We start from the raw sequence: 15,585 nt of genomic DNA on the forward strand, positions 1-15,585 counted from the left end.
TAAAAAGAAAAATTAAAAAATAAATATACAATAAATTAACATGTTATTAAAAATAAAATAAAAGGCAAGAAAATATATGGGTTATAAAATAAATATATACTAAATTAGTACATTGATAAACAAAAATAAAATCAAAGTCAAGAAAATATATAGATTAAATGGAACACTAGACCACTAAAGACAGGCTTAATATTTCATGACATAAAATAAATTTTAAAAATGAAAAAAATGAAAAAGCGAAAAAATATAGGAAGAAATGTGTAAAGAGAATGAAGAGATTTTTAAAGGTATCAAAATCTTGAAAACTCAATGCCACATCATATGAAACAATTTACTGCAACAAAAGGACATATCTATATTACATTTTAAGATGTAATTTTAAAAAATATTTTCTTTCAATAAATAAAAATACATTTCCTTTCTCTCCTACTTTTCCCCTCCCCTTAAAGGGAAGATAAAATGTTTTATATTTATGGTATATCAGTAATTTTGTTATTTTAATTTGACCCAGATAATTCATCCACTCTTATAGATAGAAATGGGTCTAGATGTTTGGAATCAAAGTTGAATTCTTTGTACCCTCTTCCCCTAATGAAGGTAATTAGACTGTCCCCATGAGCTTTATAGGCAGAGGAACAAATTTTCATTGAGATATTTATCAAGTGAAATGTTCCATTTCCCCCCCCCCCAAACTCCCACCATAATGTAACCTTTCTTCTTAGATTCTAAGCATAATAGGGTTTGTTTAGGAATAACTGCTTTCTTATGAAAGGAGGAAAAGGAGCAATGAAATGGGAGTCATGAAGACTGGTTCCCCCCCACCCCAAGCAACCAGCCATGCTGGGAGAACAGGCAGTTAAGAAGACCTCTAAAGCAAAATCTAAAGTCAACAGAAAGTCATCTTGGTGTAGTCATTCTTCCAGAGGACTGGATACTTGAGTATAGGGAATTTTCACCTTTGCTAATCTTTGCAAAAGAATTTTTATTTACTATCTATAGATCAGGTGTTCTTAAACTGCAGCCAGGGAACCTCTTAAAATATTTTGATCCCTATATTTCAATATAAATGGTTTCCTTTATGATTCAAATGTATTTTACTTTTTTGCCTTCATCCATGGGCTTCACCATATTGCCAAAGAGGTTTGTGACTCCAAAAAAGATTAAGAACACCTGTGAGAGATGAAAGGCAACTGTTTTTTTCTGAGATTTCTCATTGTTGGTATTCTCCCCCTTCCTCTGTATTGTTCTTCTTGCCTCAGATTTAACAAAGTGATCTTCCTGAAGTGACCAGGACCCTTCCCTACTCAGTAAACTCTGATAGCTACCTATTAACCTTAAATTCAAATTCAAACTTATCTTCTTGCCTTTGCATTAGGGTTCCCCTACTCCCACCACATACCCATTTCTAAATTTCCCTCCTTCCTTAACTCCAAGTCTTAGGATTTCATTCTTTTTCTTTTTTCTTTTTTGGCAAGGCAAATGGGGTTAAGTGACTTGCCTAAGGCCACACAACTAGGTAATTATTAAGTGTCTGAGGCAGGATTTGAACTCAGATACTCCTGACTCCAGGGCTGATGCTCTATCCACTGTGCCACCTAGCTGCCCCCGATTTCATTCTTTTATAAAAATCAGCTTTGAGTCACCTTCTGCATGAATTCCAAAGGTTTTAAATAATTTTTTTATGTATCATGGATTCTGTTGGTAAGTTAGTGAAATCTTTGGTATATATGATCTGTACTCATATTTGGCATGTATGTAATTGTTTATTGACTCCTTTAGGGACTATTTTTGCCTTTATATATTGGAATATAATAAATGCTTATTCATTGGATCTTTTCTCGGAACAATAGCTTTAAATGCAAAAAATAAAATATATAGGATTATAAAGGAAATCAATAATGAAGACCTATATTTATTTAAATATATATTTTTAAAATGTCTGACACTAGTCCCTTTCTATTCAGAATTATTTTGCATTGGTGGGGTATAGATTGTATATACCTTTAGCTATGCATTTTGTCTCCCTTCATAGACAGATGTTTTTGTCCCTTCCCTAGTGCCTAGCACTGTCTTTGGCAGAATAGGTGCTCAATTTATTATCGTTGATTGCTAGCTGAATTTTAACAGTGATCTTTTGAAGGTCCAAGAAGTGCATTTTTGAGTAAATCTGAAATATAGCAAACCTGATCTGTAATAGAGTCATTGGAAACCATGACCATGTCCTCCTTTGACAATGGAAGCCTGCATTTTGTGACCTCTGAAGGCAGTGACTGAGTAGGTTCTCTGGAGAAATCATGGTGTGGAATGAGCTCTGATAGCTCCTATCCTATAAAGTTAAAAAAAAAGAGAGTGGTAATACATCTAGGACTGTTCATAGTTCTTTTGAAACAATTCCAGTCCTTATGTCACTACTTGATTTGAAAAAAAGATAGATACTTTCAGAGGTGGAAGCTTTTCTATACTGATGAAATTCCAGTAAAAACAGAAATCCCAGTAACAATAAATCACAGGAGAGTTTAAAGTGTTTCTTCTCACTCTGGATAGTTTGAGGGACTGAGTAATGATTCTCATCAGATATCTTAATTAATTACATACTTTTCTATATTTTATTATCAATATCGTGGTATGGATACTTGTCTGAAATATTGCCAACACTGGGAAGACAACTGTGTATATATCTGGACCACTGTGTATGTCTGACACTTAAGAAGATGGACAGTTGTATAGCCATCTCAAGAAGCTTAATGTAGTACAAAGAACACTGGATTTGTACTTAGAAGACCTGCATTCAAATCCTAATTCTATCCTTTATTTATAAACAGAAGACCTGGGTTCAATCCTGCCTTTGCTACTTTCTGCCTTTGTGACCTCGTACAAGTAAATTCATTTTTCTGAGCTGTATTTTTTCTCATCTATAAGATGTTGTTCCGTTGTTTTAGTCAAGTCTGACTCTTCATGACCCCATTTTGGAGGGCTTCTCATTTCCTTCTCTAGTTCATTTTGCATATGAGAAACTAAGGCAAACAGGATGAAATGACTTGCCCAGGGTCACACAGCTATTAAGTGTCTGAGGCAGGATTTGAACTCATGAAGATGAGTCTTCCTGATTCCAAGTCCAGTATTCTCTGCACAATACAGCCACCTAGGAATCAACATTTATTGATTAAAAGGCATTTAAGTATCTTTTACCTGGAAGACTAAGCATTGGGGGATTCAGTCCTTCCTCTCAAGATGTGGATTCTACAATTCAGGAGAACCAAATAACTTTAAAATCTCTAATTGTGGTGGGGTTGTCAGCCTTAAAGCCAAAATCTAAGTTGCCATTATTTTTCAGCCAATGTAGTTCCTGGGTCACAGAGGAGTGTGGATCTGCATCAGTGAAGGGGTTACCAATGCTGAAAAAAAATCATTAAATACAAGTGACATCTATCAAAGACCAAATTTCATCAAATATCAGAGCACAGCAATTTTGGGGAAGCTTCTTGAAAAAGCAATGCAGTAATAGGAACATTTTTCTGGGTCACCATTGTTGAGAATTTTACAAAAGTTAAAAAAATACATTTTGACTTGGGCTAGGCAAAGGAATAATTAGCATCTGAGAACAGCCACACACATATTCTTCTCTGATAGGACCCGACCCAGTCGTTTCCCCAACAGTGAATATCAATCCTTAATGTAAGACCAAGTTGTATTACTCTTGTCCAAAAACACCATCTGGTCCTTAGCAACTACCTAGGATTTGCACTGGTCAACACAGAGTTATGGTCAACAAAGGTCAAAGTGGGGTATAATTACATGCCCCAGTGCCTGGAGACCATGACCACTGAAGCTTGAATATAATCATTCAAGCCAAACAAGCCTCATTTATAATTTTAATTATCAGTGAATCAGACAACTCTATCAACTACCAATTATTTGGTTGTTGCTGAAAAATAGCTGTCTTGTCTTGTTAGTCTTTAGAATAACCCTTAGAGAGGTTGAAATATTCAGCTCTATGTACATATGTGTTAATATGCATTGAGCAAAATTAGAGGTCTTTAAAGGAAACCTGGGTTTTTAGTTTGTTTTTAAATGATGCTTCTTCCCACCCCCTAGCCCCCCACCCCTAATACAGAGGTAGTCTTATGGTAAGAAGCAGACATCCCGAGGGGCCATAGTCACAGCTAGGAAAGAAGCCTGAGATAAAAGGGAGATGATTTTATTTTTTGCAGGTTCCACTTCAAAAGAGTCACTCATTTTCAAAGGGTCTCCACCTGGCATGATCAGGGCTGACTGGTCTGTTAGAATTCTGTCGAAGATCAATTGGGGAGTTTTGCAGAAAAAAAAAAAATTAGGCTTGATATAAAGGGGAAAAACCTCATATTTAGATAAATGTGGCCAAAAGTTGAATGGGATGCTTTTAAGGCTAGTTGCCTTCCTCCTTGAGAAAGGTTTTGGACCTGAGCCTGGAGGGAATTCTTCATCAGGTTCTCAATGACTCTGAGGAGGTTCTTTGGACAAAGAGAATGTACAAGCAGACACACTTGCAAATATTCAACAAAATCTTCCGCTTTGGGGTTTTAAAAGGTTTTGCTGGGTCCAGAATCCTGATTTGCATGTAGATTAGAGTCACAAGGAAATAAAACATAACAAAATATTTAACATCTTATTACACAATATAATCCAATTGAATATGTGGAAGTCATGGAAATAAATAGAGTCTGTCCTACACCCTTTGCTACCTACTGGCAACATCACAAGAAAGGTTGTGAGCTATATAAAAAAAATACACATGGGGCTCATGAGAAGGTCTCCAACTCTTCTCATGATACCCTTGTAATTTTTTTTTAGGTTTTTGCAAGGCAAATGGGGTTAAGTGGCTTGCCCAAGGCCACACAGCTAGGTAATTATTAAGTGTCTGAGGCCGGATTTGAACTCAGGTACTTCTGACTCCAGGGCCAGTGCCCTATCCATTGTACCACCTAGCCATCCCCACCCTTGTGATTTTTTAGAACCAACACAAGCAGGACGGGAAGAGAGAGCTACACATCCACCATGTTTTTACTAGGAAACCAAACATACCATGGATCAAGAGGCAGAAGCAGATGGAGACACTGAAGGAAGGAACCCACAAATCCTTGAAAACCTGAGCAAAAATGGTCTCCCAGGGCAACCCAACAAGACAGGTAGGAGAAACCTTGGCCTATTCTGTCTTTGCTACCGTTAGTCATGGGAACCATATAGGTTTCAAGGGAAAGTGAGGACTCAAAAGAAAGGTTGTTTGGTGATTTCTGAAAAGGGAGGAAATGTTTTCCCAATAGTTTCCCATGCTACATTTTTTTTCCTTAAGTTAAGTAAAATCTGCCCACTATTTCACAATTGATTTTCTTGAATGCTTTCCAAGGGAGTTAAATGCCCTTTTCTGATAGAGAAAAATATTAGTAATATGTAAAGAACTTCTTTGTCCGGGGACATGAACCAGAGATTTTTTGAATAATATTGTACTTAGGTTTAAATCTGGGAGCAGGGCCTAAAGGATAGAGGCCCTGTATCATTTGAGGATATGAAAAATGATTCCCATTTTTAAAGAAGTTAACTCACTGACTTTACAATAAATGGGGAAATCTCATGAGATTTCCAACAAGTATAAAGGCAAGAGTGATGTGTACTAGGACAGGGTCAGATTTGCAAAGTTATATTCACCTCAGGGACCATTTAGTCCAACCTCATCATTTTAAAGATGAGGAAACTGAGGTCTAGTGAGATTTAGCAACTTGCCCAAAGCCACACAGCTATGTATCAGAGGCTGAGTTTGAACCTAGGTCCTGTGACTTAAAAATAAGTGTTCTTTCTACTATTGATTTATGCAGATGTAGGTTTTTGACCTAGAAGGGACGTTGTATGTCTATTCCAACCCTTTCATTTTACAGAGGAAGAAAAATCTAATGATTTTTCACTGCAGGGATGAAGTTTGAATCTTTGACTTGTACTTGAATGCTCTTTTCTCTACCCCAACTATTACCAACCAACCAACAAAAGCATCTTTTTAAAAAATCTTACCCTCTATAGTTTACTCTCATCTCCCTGGTGTTGCTTCAGGACTCCCTATCAAATACCTGGGCATTTTAACTCTACATTAACACACACATGATGTGTAATAGCAAGAGACTGGACCTACAGTCAGATTATTGCTTGGATGTTCCATCGGAACTAGTTATTTTTAACATTTTGGATCTCAGTTCCCTTGTCTATTCAATGGGAATAATATCTAATTTAATTCAACATGAAATTATTAAGTAGCTATGTGCCAGACAAGCTTGGATTTAAGAATTTTTTTCTTTTTTTTTACTTTGTTTCTCTTCTCTTCCTTCTTACCTATATTTTTTCTTTCTTCATTTATTTTTTCTCTCCTTCTTTCTTTTTTTCTTTTTCTTTCTCTCCCCCCCCCCCCTTCTTTTTTCTTTCTTTCTAGTAACTGGATTGAGATTTCATCAAGGTAAGGAGCTTCTGGAGAAACTTTCCTTACCAATGAAGAATACTTCTCCCTCCTAATGCTCATAGCTCTAGGAAGTAACTTGTCCTGGGGTCACATTGTGACAGAGACAGGAGATGAATCTGTCTTCTAAATTCCAAGGCCAGCTCCCTAGGCTTTGGGGATTCAAAGACCACCACCATCACTACCACCAACCAAAGTTGCTTCCCTTTAAGTACTTGGCAATGGGACAGACAAAAAAAATGTTTGAACTATCAACCTATTGGAGTTGTTGTGAGGCTCAGGTGAGACAATGGATATAAAGGATCTTTTTTTTTAACCTTTGGTCAAGTGAGGACCACCTTCATGCTTCTTATTTTTATTAAGGTGAACATCTTTGTGAATGACCTTGAATGAAGAGTACAGAAGGGTTGATGTTTCCAATGATCCCTCAGTCAATGGTCAACAAACTGAGTTCTTCTGCCCAAACACTGAACCCAAGTGGGTCTCAACATCTTATTTCCTATTTGCTTTTCATCCATAGTAGCAGAAAGATCTTCTCTCTTTTATCTACCCACTATGGATATTTCCATTTGCTTGGCTGTATGGCCTCTCTCAGATGGTTTTGCCACTTTGTTTCTTGTCTTGTTGATTTTACTTTCATTATATTCCATCCTGATTTTATAGGTAAACTATTTTATAGTAAACTATTCAATTTCCTTAATTATCATATAACCTTCCAGATTCAAAGGCTTGTTTTTTCCCACAATACTAATTTCTAATTAGTATATACAGAATTTTAGACCACTAGTCAATTTTTTTGTCCTTTATTTGTGCCATTAATATTTAATAGCACTTTCCTTAGGAGACCATGTATCCATTTTTCTCAATCTTAATTTAAGGTCTTATCTCAATTATTTTCATAAGTTATATTTAAATCAAAGAGGTAGAGCTGGAAGATCCTCAGAGACCATTAGTCCAACCTCATCATTTTAAAGATGAGGACACTGAGGCCTAGTGAGCTTTAGCAACTTGCCCCAGGCCACATAGATATGCATCAGAGGCTGACTTTGAACCTAGGTCCTGTGACTTTAAGTATTCTTTCCACTGTAGATTTATGCAGACCTAGGGTTTTGAACTAGAAAGGACATTGCATGTCTTTCTCAAACCTCTCATTTTACATAGGAAGAAAAAAGGGATGAATTTTGAACCTTTAACTTATAATTGAATGCACTTCTTTCTGTCCCAACTATTAGCAATGAACCAACCAAACCCCTTTTTTAAAAAATCCTGTACTCTGGAGCTCTCTCTCATCAACTTGGTATTGCTTCAGGACTCCCATCAATCACTTGGGCATTTTAACTCTACTTTCTGGGACTCAAGAGAATTGGATTGATAATTTCCATGATTAATATGTCCCTGTGTATTTGTTTCATTGGGGGTACTCATATTTCTGTTGCAGGGCAGTGGGTTGTAGCACAATAAGTTCTGGACATGGAGCATGAGAATCCCAGGGTTTCAGAGCCAGCTTTATCATTTCAGCCCTTGAAAGTGGAGCCTCTGTGCTCATCTGCAAAATGGGGATAAAAAATATTTTCACTACCTCCCTTCCTGGATTGTTTTGAGGACTAAATGAAATGCTACTGCTACTATTGGTGATAAGAATGATCATGGTGATAATTAATAAACATTCATGAATGTTACTCTGGCCAAGAACTGGGTGCTGATGTTGCTAACTCACATTTAGAGGGATTTTTTAAGTTGTGCAGAACACTTTCCTCAAAACAGTCCTCTGAGATGAGTAGTTTAAATATCATTCCTATTCTGCATGTGAGCAATTTGATTCTCTGAGAAATTGAGCCCCTGATCAAAGAGTAAGTCTTTAAGCTAGGATTAAGATTCTGTTCTCCTTGCTCCAAGGCTTATGTTTGTCCAAATGCATAACCATAAAACACAAAAACGTGCAGCATTGCCATTATTTTGCTTACATCTTCATTTTATACATCTTTTCTTCCCACTAAGGGAAATTGACCTATAAATGGTTTCCTTCTATGTTAAAGAAAATTCATGAAGAATTATCAGTTTGTTGAGGCTGAGGATACTGGGTTGCATACTTGGATGGTTATGAGAACCTTGAACTTGACCTGCATTTGTCCTTTTTCATATTTCAATTTCTTTTCCTTGGCTCAGGTGTCTGGCTTATTCAAGGGAGTTGAGAGCTCTATGTTTCTTGTTTTTTTTCCCCCTTGAAGAATATCTCCTGCTTCATTTTTTCATATACTGACCCCAAGAACAGGCTTCCCTCAAGTTCTCTCCAAATATCTCTCTTTCACTAAGGATGGTGAGCCTGCCATCCTCAATGTCCCTCACCCAGTCTGCTCCCATTGAGGAACCAATTCAGCCAACAAGTAATTTTGACCTCTAGATGAGTTTTGATTCTCTCCTTCTCGATGGCTAAATATACCATCAAGTGTGAAAGATGTCAACTTAGATTATAAACACTTCTTGTGCTTAGGACAAAAATGAAGCACATTCTTTGATGACTGTATTGTCTCTCTGCTGGGGAGGCAGGAATATCAATTCCAAAGCAGGGTGGTGGAAAGCCTAGCAGGCAGGAAAGAGTACAGGAAAGAATAATCTAACTCTAAGTGTATTATCTCCAAGTGCCCATTTTTATTTAATTAGGGGCAAAGCAGGATGAATCGTAATAGGTCAATAATAATGACTTATGGCTTATGGCTTCCTTTATATGGCACATTTACAATAAATGGTAATTTACCCTTAAAGAGAGATATATTCATTTTTCTTTTGTTGCCAGAGAAATTAGCATCACTCATGTGTTCAGAGTGAACAGGATTTCCATTCCCACCTTTAGGATTTGCATTCAGTTATTCAGTTTGGAATATTATAGGCAAACCCTCAGCTTTCCCCCTCGTTTCTCCCCAAGTCCATTTAGCAAACACAGGAAGGATTAGACTATCACCATTTATGATATCATTCCAACAGAAATGGACTGCAGAGCTTCTCAGTAGGGTCATTTGGAAAACATTCCATTTTCTAGTCAGTAGACTTATTAAATGGGCTGTCTTGGAACCAGATGTGTATGGAAAGATTTGTATATTCAGGGAAGATATGTGCACATATGCCCTGCCTGGGAAGGGGATGCTTTAACCCTGGGACACCCCAGGACAGAAAAGATAACCTACCAGGATACCAGCAAGCTAGCCCATGAAGACAGAAGCACCTATGTAGCTATGTGACCTTGGACAAGTCACTTAACCCTGATTGCCTTGGATCCAAGGTCATCTCTAGTCATCCTGATTGATATCTGACCACTGGAATCAGCTGACACTGGTGGAGAAAATGAGGCTGGGGACTTAGCCCAACCTCCCCACCCCCCCCATTCAAATCCAAATCATCTGCTTGTCTTGCCATCACCTCCCAGAAGTCTTGGAATTCTTCAAGAATGAAGGACAAACAGCTTCTATGTGAATTATCTCTTGGGTGTTTTTGTCCCCTCCTTAATTGTGGTCACCTTCCAAATCTGGAATGCTCTAAGTTATCCCCCCCCTTTCCTTTTTTCCCCCTTTTGTCTCCTGAATTAAAAACAGAGTTGGCCAAACTACCAAGCAGTTTCTGTATTGAATGAAGTACCCCTAGGCTGAGGAAATTCAGTCTTGTGTGGCAAGTGATAAAAATCACCTTGCCTAGCACATAAACCAGGAAAGATAAAGTCAATCAGTCAACAATATTTAAGATGAGCCAAGCACTGGATATCCATAGAGAGTCAAAAGCAAGATCCCTCTTATTGAAAAGCTCACATTTTAATGGGGGAAATTTGCAAGTTACCATGAGTAGAAAAACTATGGAAAGTGTGCATATAAAATCTGAATGATCTTAGAGGGAAGGCACTAGTAGGTGGAGAAAACCAGAAAGGTCTCTGTAGAAAGTGGGATTTGAGTTGAGTCTTTAAGGAAGGTAGTGAAACTAGGAGGCAGAGGCAGAGAGTGAGAACCCTCCAGGGACTGGGGACAGCCAGGGAAAAGGGCCAGCAAATGGATCATGGATTGTGGAATACGTGGAGGGGTATAAAGTGGAAGGAGATTGTAGAGCTAAGAACCAAATACCCAAATCTAATTTGGGAAGTTTCTAGTCTTCTAATCAGTCCCAGCCTCTTCACACTGACAAAGATATTAGAATAAAACTCTTTCCCATCCCAAAGATGCCAGCTAGAATTATGATGTCAATATGAAGCAAGCCTTGAGAGTTCTGTAAGATTTAAAAATCCACAAGCTGTTGTGGGGGTCTATAAATTGGCTTGCAGCAGCTCAGATGGTGGAAAAAAAAAGGCTTCAGGAAAAAGATGAGGTTGGTCTCACAAGAATAGCCCATGCCAGGCTCAATGTTACCACATTGGTTATTCCACTCAGTTCGGGTCCATGCTAGTCTATTCAAGACTAATGTTCAGAGAATGAAGATTGTATTATCCAAACTCACTAATTTCCCCCACGCTCTTTGAAAATAGATTGCTTTTAAGAATCCTGTGGTTCTGGAGATGTGAGGTTGACATATATCAGAGATAGTAGAAAGGTAAAGTTTATCTGATTTGATTTAGCAGCAATCTGGTCCAGATGGCAACGTGAAGCTGAAAGATATTGAAATATACAATTGCAGCTGGAGACAATACACAGAAATATAAATAATTCAAATGTACTTATAACTTTAATAGCATCATTTAAAAAATAGAAATGTGGCAAAACTTGAAAAGAGAATTTAGAAGCAGCTATATAGTTTTTTGGGGGGGGAGAGTAGAGGAATTTGACTACATCATAACAACTAATGCAGTGCCAAAAAGAAATTTGACCTTGCCTGGAACCTATGTCAGCTTGGGAAAACCAAGAAAGGTGAAATCTGAATGATTATGATCATAAATCTGGAGTGGCCTCAGTTTCCTCATCTGTAAAATAAGGAGATTGACTAGGTAATTTATTTTTAATTTTATTAATTTATTTTCCCAATTACAAACAAAGATAGCTTTTTAACAATCATGTTTATGAAGTTTTGAGTTTCACATTTTTTACCCTCCCCCTGTTAGAAAGCAATCTAATACAAATTATACATGTATAACTATATTAAACATTTATCCATATTAATCTTGCTATGGAAAAGGGAGGGGGGAAAAGACCATAATACATTTTTAAAATTGAAAATAGTAAGCTTTTATCTGCATTCAGACACCGTAATTCCTTCTCTGGCTGTGGATGGCATTTTCTATCACAAGTCCTTTAGAATTGTCTTTGATTATTGAACTGCTGAGATGAGCAAGTCCATTCTAATTGATCATCATACAATGTCGTTAGTATGTACAATGTTCTTCTGGTTCTGCTCACTTCACTCAGCATCAGTTCCTGCAGGTCTTTCCAGGATTTTCTCAAGTTTGGATGCCTATGATTTCTTACAGGACAATAGTGTTCCATCACAATCTCACACCACAATTTGTTCAACCATTCCCCAGTTGATGGACTTCCCCTCAATTTCTAATTCTTTGCCACCATGAAGAGAGTTGATATAAATATTTTGTATATGTGGGTTTTCTACCCTCTTTTGTGATCTCTTTCAGGAACTAGGTAACTCCTAAGGTCTATTCAAACTAAGTCTATGATCCTATGATCTCTTCTAAAAATCTCATTACAAGGAATGTACTAACAGTATTCTACTTTGTCCTTTGATAATTTGCATTTGTTTTTTAAACTATTGCATTTTCTGAGCAGCTAGGTAGTGCCAACAGATAGAGCAAAAGACTTGTCTTCATGAATGCAGATCCAGCCTGTGTGACCCTGGGTAAATCACTGAATCCTCTTTGTCCCATCTAAAAAAAAACATGCTGAAGAAGGAAATGGTAAACCAACCACTCCAGCATCTTTGCCAAGAAAACCTCAAATGGGGTCATGAAGAATGGGACACAACTGAAACAATGTTCTGTGAGAGAAGGAACCATACATTAATTCAAGAAATATTTTTTAAATATCTTTGCTTAAAGGAGCATACTGTGCATTTTTCAAATGGAAGTATTTTGCTCGCTTTAAGGAATCAAAGATAAAATAATAATTAATGTTGCTTACATCTATATATTACCCACTTTTTCAGACCAGGCTAAGCAGTCAACAGTTATTTTCTTATTTTATCCTTACAATAATCTTGCTACATAGGTGTTTTTATTACTTGTATTTTACAGATAAGATCACTGGAGCAAACAAAGGCAAAGTGACTTACCCAAAGCTAGTGAGTTTCTAAAATCAAATTTGATCTCAGGTCTTCTGGACTACAAGTCCAATGATCTTCCTACACTACCTAAAAAAACAAACAAGCACAAAACCAAAACAAAATGTAACCCTTCTTAAAGATCTCACATTCTCTAATAACAGTTATACAGATAATGTCATTATGTATAAGAAAATTTGCAGAGCATTAGCAACTAGGCTTATCACCACAATTGAGGTGGTTCTTAAAGGAAACTTGAATCATTTCATCCTTGTACCAGTTTCCCCAGCATCTAGATTCTTACTTGTGGATTAATTGATGGAAGTGAATTCCACACAGAAAGGAGAGACTGCAGTTTACAGAAGCAAGAGGGGATGCAAACCTTCAAATTGACATTTCAATCACTTGATGATTTTTTCACCTGAGAATTTCAACAGCTTAATTTCCAAAGAAGATGAATGATTTCAAATTTTCACAAGAATTCTTTTATGCATTCACAATATTTTTCATAGCATCTTTCATACTTCCTGCAACATAGTAGGTGCTTTAACAATGATTGAGTAAATAGAGCCCTAGAGGAACAAGGTTCCATAGCTTACGGAACTGGGAAAAACCTCAAGGGTTCATCTAGTTCAAATTCCCATTTTGCAGATGACAAAAACTGAGGCTCAGAGAGCTTGACCAATTTGGCCAAGGCTGCATAGTAAGACACAGAGCTTGGTTTGAACTGAGATCCTTTGATCCCCAAGAAAAAAATCTTCAATAGAGCACTGGCCCTAGAGTCAGGAGGACCTGAGTTCAAATCCAATCTCAGACACTTAATAATTGCCTCGCTGTGTGACCTTGGGCAAGTCACTTAACCCCATTGCCTTGCAAAAGCAAAAACAAAAAAAGAAGTCTTATCAATTCTCTCAGACTGCCTCTTTTAGATGAGCCCCAGTTCTCCCTAGTCTTGTTCTTTCCCCTATACCATAGGAAAGGAAATGGTAGGATCATTCCAAAATTGTTGATCCATTAGAATGATCTGCTATAAAATGAAAAAGGAAATAAAGAAAGGGAAATGAAAGAAAAGGGAAGAGAAGAAAAGAGGGGGGGGGGAATCGGTGATGTCCACTCCACGCCTCTAGGCAGTTATTTCAGTGAGAACTGTGAGAGGATGAGGGAGGAGTCTTCAAGGAAGTTGGCCATCTTTGTCTCTGAAATGATTTCTGATGCCTTATATTTTTTTATCCTGTGTTTCATATGTGGAAACCCAAAAATAATGTTTGTTTTGGCCAAGAAAAGTTTTTTTTCCCTCCTTATAATACTCCACACCTGGTGTTTCTTTGGATATAAAAATTTATTTTATAAAATCAAATTTTTTCCACATTACATGTGATACAATTTACTTTTCTTCAATTTGTTCTCGACATACAGGCCAGAAGTAGCCAGCTGGGACGGGGGTATTTAGAAATATGCTCACCTCAATGGCATTTCCCCTCCTAAGTAGCTCATGCTGGGTGCGACGGGCTCCCTGGAGGTCAGGTTCAGCTAGCCATGCCCCCACACACACTCTAGACTGTTTCTGAAGGAAGCCCAGGGCCCCCTCTCCTTGTAGCCACCACAGAGGCCAAGTGAGAGGTTAGCATCTCTCGTCTCAGACACACTCCACCGAGCACCTAAGATGCTTGTTCGTCACAGTTTTCACGTGATTTTAGCTCTTAGGAAGAAGTTGTTTGGGACCCGAGGTCTCTGTGTCTGAGTGATCCAAACAGAGGGAGAGCTGCTGGCCCATGAGAACATACATGCTGTTCTCTGGAGAGGTATGCTATCCTCATGCTTGGGACGGGCCCAAGGGGGTAGAGACACAGCTCAGATTCGTGGCTTCCTCCCTCAGCTGGGACACTGAAATGACCTAGGGCTTTAACTTCAAAGGCCCACCTGCCCCTAAAGGCTCCCAGGCTCATGGTTTCCTTTGGAATCTGGTCTCGGGGTGCCAGGAAATCCAACTGGCATTGGCCAGCTGGGGAACCACCCCAACACATGACCCCTTTCTAATGCACTTTTCTAAAATACTCTTTGGAAACACAGAGTAATGTGACCGATCACCTGTCGAGAGCTTGACCACACAGCCAAAAGTCAAGGGCGCATCGGGTTGCGTTGTTTATAGGCCGCTTTTTGTAGTGAATGGCGTCCAAGGTCATCGACAAGATTCTTGGAAAACCAAGAGTCAAATGATTTTCAAACAACCTCCAGAGGTCCTATCTTTTAAACAACATATACAAACACCTGCATATCAATTAATTCAATGAACGTCCATTGGATCTGGCATTATACTGTACATCCCAGATGGATAAAATTGTCCCTGCCCTTATATTCTATTAAGTCCCTAGCATTCAGCGTTCTTCATTTATTAAGCACATACTACATACAAAATACCCTGTCCCAAATGGAGGATCTAAAGATAAAGAAGGCACAGTATCTGTCCTCAATTGGCTCATCATCCAACTGGGATTAGAAAGAAAGAGTGTGTACTAACATGAATGGAATGCAAATAAGTATACGATTAGGCAGTAGGCCTAACCTTATATCCTGGTGCTACCCCTTACAAGCCATGTGAGTGTGAGCAAATCATTTCATTTTTATCTGTTTTTGCATCATCTGGAAAATAAGGGGCTTGGATGCACTAACTAGCCTTCAAGCTCACTTCTGGTTCAAAAGCTATAATCTTATTAGTCTCCAAAACTCAACCTTGGGATGATCCAACAGTTGTTAGAGGCTATGGGGTTTTATCCTGATGGAAACAAAGGGTGAGTGTTCCTTTGAATATCTAATCATAAATAGTTCAAATTAGGTAAAAGTAAGGAATTGGGCAAATTCCTTTCCTACCGAGA

At 37.9% G+C, this 15,585-nt stretch overlaps 1 long non-coding RNA gene across 1 annotated transcript; it reads right to left on the bottom strand.

The window, feature by feature from the left end:
• Window positions 1–11,693: 11,693 nt before the first annotated feature.
• Window positions 11,694–14,262, bottom strand: LOC141516529 (uncharacterized). Its single transcript, XR_012476723.1, has 3 exons — window positions 14,175–14,262; window positions 12,725–12,802; window positions 11,694–11,905 (listed from the first exon to the last, which is right to left on the bottom strand). It is a non-coding gene; the product is annotated as an uncharacterized LOC141516529 (long non-coding RNA).
• Window positions 14,263–15,585: the final 1,323 nt, after the last annotated feature.

The sequence above is a fragment of the Macrotis lagotis genome, chromosome 3 (genome assembly GCF_037893015.1).
Source record: "Macrotis lagotis isolate mMagLag1 chromosome 3, bilby.v1.9.chrom.fasta, whole genome shotgun sequence".
Classification (NCBI taxonomy): Eukaryota; Metazoa; Chordata; class Mammalia; order Peramelemorphia; family Peramelidae; genus Macrotis; species Macrotis lagotis.